At 42.8% G+C, this 6,454-nt stretch overlaps 1 pseudogene; it reads right to left on the minus strand.

Annotated features, from left to right (window-relative positions):
- Nucleotides 1-2,063: 2,063 nt before the first annotated feature.
- LOC107184269 overlaps nucleotides 2,064-6,454 on the minus strand; it is an 11,415-nt pseudogene continuing 7,024 nt past the window's right edge.

Here is a 6,454-nt window from a genome sequence, read left to right on the forward strand (position 1 = left end):
CAATCCATGGTTTTGCCCACACTGAACCAACCTGGCCAACTGGTCCACCTCTTTTCTTTGGAGATTATAAAAGTGGCCACTGGCAAGTAGTGCCCTACTAGAGGGCGCCATTGTGAGCCGGCTGGATCATATCCGAACCACCGATGAGGTCGGGACACTTAGCTGGCAGCTAGGAGCTTTGGAAACTTTATTCTCTCTCAATCTGTCTCCCTCTCTCTTTCTCGTGCTTACATATTTTTTTTGAATAGAACTTCCATCAATTCTATTCAAAATCTGAAAATTGAAACAAAAAAACGAAACAGCAAAATACTCAACATGGCTTTCTAGGTCAAAATTCACATATCCTCTTTCAAAATATAAACAGCACATAAGATACCTGAGAAAAACTGTGCCTGTTTAGCATGGCACATTACTATAGATTAAGAGAGTAAATGATTGTAAATATGATGGTGATCAATTTTATTTTTAAAAAGATTTTTTACTGATTTTTAGAGAGACAGAAACATCTATGCGAGAGCGCAACACTGATTGGCTCCCCCGGCCAGGAATTGGGCCTGCAACCTGGATATGTACCCTGACCAGGAATTGAACCATGACCTCCAGGCTCATAGGAAGACGCTAACCACTGAGCTCGCTGGCCAGGCTCATATTATTCGTTTTAAGCAAACTGATAAAATAGCAGTAAGAGAGATTTGAGTTTTTATCCCATTTTCTCACCTTAAAGCTGAACCGTGTCAATCGTTATTAGTTTAAGGGTAATATCTAGTATAGTTCTTTCTAATAGTAATTGCCTTCAGAAACAACTGATTAGGTACATGAGAATATCTCTGCCTCTTTTGAAGCATAAATGCTTCCATACTGATTCAAAAGCAAAGGACCCTCATGATGGCCAACATTAAAAGAAGAGATAGGAAGAGACATTTTTATTACATTCATTAGGATGACATTGGTTAATAGGATCATATAGTTTTTGAGTGTACATTTCCATGATACATGAGCTGTATCTTGCATTGTGTGTCCACCACCCCAAGCTAAATAATCTTCTATCACCATATATTGGGCTCTCTTTACCTTTTACTACTGCCCACCCCATTCCTTCTGGTAACCACCATATAGTTGTCTGTATCGATGAGTCTCAGTTTTATATCCCACATATGAGTAAAATCATATGGTCGTAGCTTTTTCTGGCTTATTTCACTTAGCAGAATATTCTCAAAGTCCATCCATGTTGTCACAAATATCAGTATTTCATCTGTTCTTATGCTGAGTAATATTCCATAGTATACGTGTACCACATCTTCTTTATCCAATGCTCTACTGAAGGACACGGTTCTTTCCATGTCTTGGCCACCATGAATACGCTGTTTGCTTAATATTAGAAATCTTTCTGGCCCTAGCTTGTTTGCTGAGTAGATAGAGCATCAGCCTGTGGACTGAAGGGTCCTGGGTTCCATTCTGGTCAAGGGCACATGCCCAAGTCTTGGGCTCAATCCCTAGTAAAGGGTGTGCAGGAGACAGCCAATCAATGATTCTCTCTCATCATTGATGTTTCTATCTCTCTCTCCCTCTCCCTTCCTTTTATATATATATATATACACACACACACACATATACACATATATACACACATACATATATACATATATGTGTGTGTGTATATGTGTGTGTGTATATATATATACATATATATATATATCCATGTCTAAGATAATCACTTTATGTCTAAGTGATTATCTACCTCAATTTCTTTCCTTCAAATTCAGGATGGGTCCTTGTATATTCAGACAAGCATCTTTAGCATGATCGGTAAGATATAAGTTTCATAAACTGAATTAAAACATCTTGATCCTGGTTGCGCACATAATTTCTAAGGGCCTTTCAAAAATGCTCAAATCTGGGCCTCACTTTTTAAATTTTTTTTCATCCTTCAGAAGTTTAATAACAAGCAGTTTTGATACAACAGAGCATCCGAGTCCAGAGCCAGAAACAGCATTGACATGAAAGGAAACAAGTGTGCTGAGGGGCTCTCAGTGAACGCCCCAAAGCCGCACCGCTGGGCCTTTTCAGCACAACCCTCTCCTAATTTTCCTTCCGTTTTTACAACATTCTTCTTGGCTCCTGGCTCTCTCCGCCTCCCTGGCCAGCCTGTCTGGCCTCAAAGCCACAGCCCGTCTCTTGCTTTTTTCACTTTCAGAGTCTGTCTCTGGGTATCTCCACGGGGAACTGGTTGCCTGCAGAGAAGCTGTGGGCCACAGAGACCTGCTGCTGGGATCATCTCTGCCCAGTTTAAAAACTGCAGTGGTGGGCTCGGGACTGGTGTGTAGAGACCCAGGACCAGCGGGGCCTAGGGATTCACCCACACTTCCCGGTGTGATTCTCTTCACGGTACCTGTGACATCGGAAGTACTTAAAAGTTCTCCCTCTCGGCTGCAGGCCTGGAGAGCCCGAGTCTCCTGCAGGCACAGATCTGCTGGGGCTTCTCCCAGGGCTCCTGCTGCCTGTGCCTGACCATATTGTCAGGATGGGAGTTATCTCTTGAACAGGCACTTGGTCAGCCTCCTAGGAAGTTCAGACCTTTCACGACATCTCCACTTGGTCTTGGATAAATGAGTTCTCTCTTCCTGGCTAAAGTCTGGGGCATCATATTTCTTTGGAGCTTCCCCAAAAAAGACTAGTTTGTATTCCAGGTCAATCCAGGTTCCCCCGTGGCTGCAGTTGTCTTGCTGACCCACTCCTGACATGCAGACAGTCTGTGGCTTGCTGGAAACTGCCTGGGCCTCACTCTTGGTCAACTAATTTAAAATATCTGATAGGAAACTAAACTAAGTGTTAAAAAATTAAAATTTTTAAAATTAAATATCTGGAAGGAGAGTCTGGACATAAATACTTTGTAAAAACTTTTTAGCTGGTCTGTATGTGTAATGATAAGCAGTGCACCCCAGCATTGACATCACGACAGAGTACTTGTTGACTAATGTGTACCCCTAAATCTTAGCTTAAATAACAGATGACGTGATACATATATGTACTGCAAAATGGTTACCACAGGGTTAGGTCACCTTTATCCCCTCACATTATTACCACTGTGTGTTAACATAACATTTATAATCTACTCTCTCATCAACTTTCAAGTATATAGTAATACAGCACTGTTAATTATAGTCACCATGCTGTAATTAGAACCCCCCGGAAATTATTTATCTAATAGCTGAAAGTTTGTACCCTTTGACCAGCCTCTCCCCATTTCCCCCACACACCCACAGCCCCTGGCAACCACTATTGTGTACTCTCTATTTCTTTATGACTTTGGCTTTTTTAGATTTGGCATGTAAGTGAGATCATACAGTAGTATTTGTCTTTCTCTGTCTGAGTTAATTACCCTCATATACTCTCAAGATCATCCATGCTGGTGTAAAGGACAGGATTTCCTTCTATTTATGGCTGAAAAATATTCCAGTATGTATACAAATATATTATACTTTCTTCATCCATTCATCATGGGTGGCACTTAGGTAGCTTGCATGTGTGAGCTATGGTGAAAAATGCTGCAGTGAACACTGGGCTGCAAATGTATCTTCAAAATAGTGTTTTCATTTTCTTCAGAGAAATATCCAGAAGTGGAATTGATGGATCCCAGCGGGGGAGTCAGCCTGGAGCTAGAAAGGCTGGCTCTGGGGTCCCCAATGAGGTTGATACTCCCTTCACTGGCCCCCCAAGGAGAGGGTGTCTCTCTCCTCCTGGGCTGCTGGGGCTAGGGGGAGGGGTAATGGGTGTGTGGTGTGAATGGACCCTTCTTTTTCAAGGCGTCCTTTCTCGTTTCTGTGATTCACCCGGATGCTATAATCCCTCACCTGCAATGGTGGTGCGTGCGAAGACCTTTTCCCGAGCAGATGGTTATTCACATAGATCTTCCCAGTGGAAGGTTGGGGGTGGGGAATAGAAATTCCAGTGCCACCAGTTTTCAGCCCACACTGCTAAAGAGTCCTCATCCTGCAAGGTGAGAATTAAGGTGGCAGTGAGGACACAAGCTACTTCCCACGGCCTACCCGTCTCTAGCGTTTCCTTCTCCTGAAATTGCAAAAGCTCCACAAGATCTTCAGCGTGTACACATTTTCTCATAAGACAGCAACAGTCATTCGGCTGTCCTTGCTTATTTCCTTGTTTCCCTACTGACCCATTACTGTAACCTCAAATCTCATTTCTCCCATTTCTGTTTGTTCCTCACTGTTTCTCCTGTTCCTTTAGTACGTTCCAGACACACATTTTCTGTGTTCTCAGGATAGGCAGTAATGGCTTGAATTCCAGACAATAGCAAACCTTTGATGAACAAAGAGAAATTCCCCACCATTGTATCTTGTTTACTGAGCCCCTGCTCTGAGCTTAGGGAAGGGCTGCTATAGATCTGTTGTATATACTATTGAGTTTTAAGGTGACTACACTCTGTGATTGATCATAGATAAATTGAACCAGATGTGAACTTTCCTTTTCTTGCCTTTTCAATCTATTTTCTTTACCTGCATTATATTTTTCAGAACCACTGCCAACTAAGCATTGCCCTCCCTCCTGTATCTCACTGCTTCAGAGGGACCTCACCATAGCACACCTCTGAGCCTTCACCAGGAGGCAGCCTCAACATGGGTCAGTGATAAGAACCACTTATCCCTAAAAGCAGTAAAAACCTTTCTACTGGCCCTGAATGTTGCAAGGTCTTTCTACTTCTTCCAATATAAGTGAGGGGGAAACCCAGGAGTCAGACGACTTCATAGGAAATGAGAATTCCAACACATTTTAGAACTCATTCATTCCAGCCCTTTTCTTTCATAAATAAGTAAACAGTAACCAAGAAATTGAGTGACTTAGTTCTGCTAAACAATTGCTAACAGAAATGGAATCAGACCTTCCATCTTTCAGTTTCTAAGCCCCCACATTTTACTTCTCTGGGATTCCTCTCCCGTAAAAACCTCTTTAACAACCTATCAATGTGTGTGTGTGTGTGTGTGTGTGTGTGTGTGTGTGTGTTTCTTGCCTGTGGTTACATTTTTCATGCATTCACAACAGATTCCTCTTCTATGATAAAAAGCTTCACTTGCCATGGAATTATCTTATTTCCCACCCTTGAAATAACTTCCCTAAAACTGCTTCAGAGCCATTTCTGCTATTAGAATGTGTATGCCTCTGGCTATTAAATAGTTGTTTTATTCATTTATTTGACAGTGTTGAGAACCTATTCCATGCTACCTATCGAAATTGGTTCTAGTATTCAGACAGAAGCAGAGAAGCTCTACTTGCTGTTGTAGCGTAGGTCAAGTGAGGAAAACACATGGATTCTAAAATAATTATAATAAAAATAAATAGATGTAATAAAGAGTCTGACTCCAGGTTTTTTGTTTGTTTGTTTTATATATTTTATTGATTTTTAAAGAGAGGAAGGGAGAGGGACAAAGAGAAGCATCAAGGAGAGAGAAACATTGATCAGCTGCCTCCTGCACACCCCCTACTGGGGATGTGCCTGCAACCAAGGCACATGCCCTTGTCTGGAATCGAACCCGGGACCCTTCAGTCCGCAGGCCGATGTTCTATCCACTGAGCCACACCGGTCAGGGCTGACTCCAGTTTTGATGTTGATTGCTGACAGCTTTCAAAAGACTTACCACTTCCTCTTTCCTTTAGACCCCACTTCTGGGCAAGCAGGTAAGAAAGCCACATATGTGGATATATAATACATATATTAAAATGCCAGCAAGGAAAATCGATTTCATTTTTAGCAATCACTCAATTATTCCAGAAATTGAGTACCTTCTATGTGCTGGAGACAGTGCCGCAACTAAGCAGGAAGCAAGAGGTGGCCCCTACCCTTGCCCACATTCCCACAGGTGTCCCACTGACTTCTGTTTGTATAAAGTAGGAAACTCAAGTCGTTCTTTTGGGGCGTAGCTCACTTCGTGAGTCACACTCTCTACCTCACCTTTAGGGTCCTGTGGGACTTAAGTCTAGTAAAGGTCTGGAAACACAGAGGGGTGATGGCGGTGCGTTCTGAGGATCACCCCATTGTTTTCATAGCAACTGTCCCAGGAGAGGCCATGACTGTTTCCTCTGGCAAAGCAGAATGAGCCTCTCAGACAGAAATGGAAGGACCCCTTCCCCTGAGGGAGAGGAGACCTCTGTGGACGTAAGGGGCCACACGCTGACCTGAGAAGCTCAGGGAAGGCCTGCGTGGCAGCCTAGCAGACTCAGAGACCTAAAATAACCACAAAGGATGGTCTGAAATTAAACCTTAACTAAAAGCAGTGATGGTGGGCAGTTATGTCCTAGGCCAGTATCTTCACTGACAAGATCAACTTTGATCCTTACTGAGCCCATTTGCCTTTTTGCCTCTAAGATAACATACCCTTGAAATGTCTGGGTAACTTGTAACTTCCCTTTTTCTGGAGCCCCTGGGGCACATCCAAATGTT

This window comes from Myotis davidii, unplaced genomic scaffold (genome assembly GCF_000327345.1).
Source record: "Myotis davidii unplaced genomic scaffold, ASM32734v1 scaffold452, whole genome shotgun sequence".
Classification (NCBI taxonomy): domain Eukaryota; kingdom Metazoa; phylum Chordata; class Mammalia; order Chiroptera; family Vespertilionidae; genus Myotis; species Myotis davidii.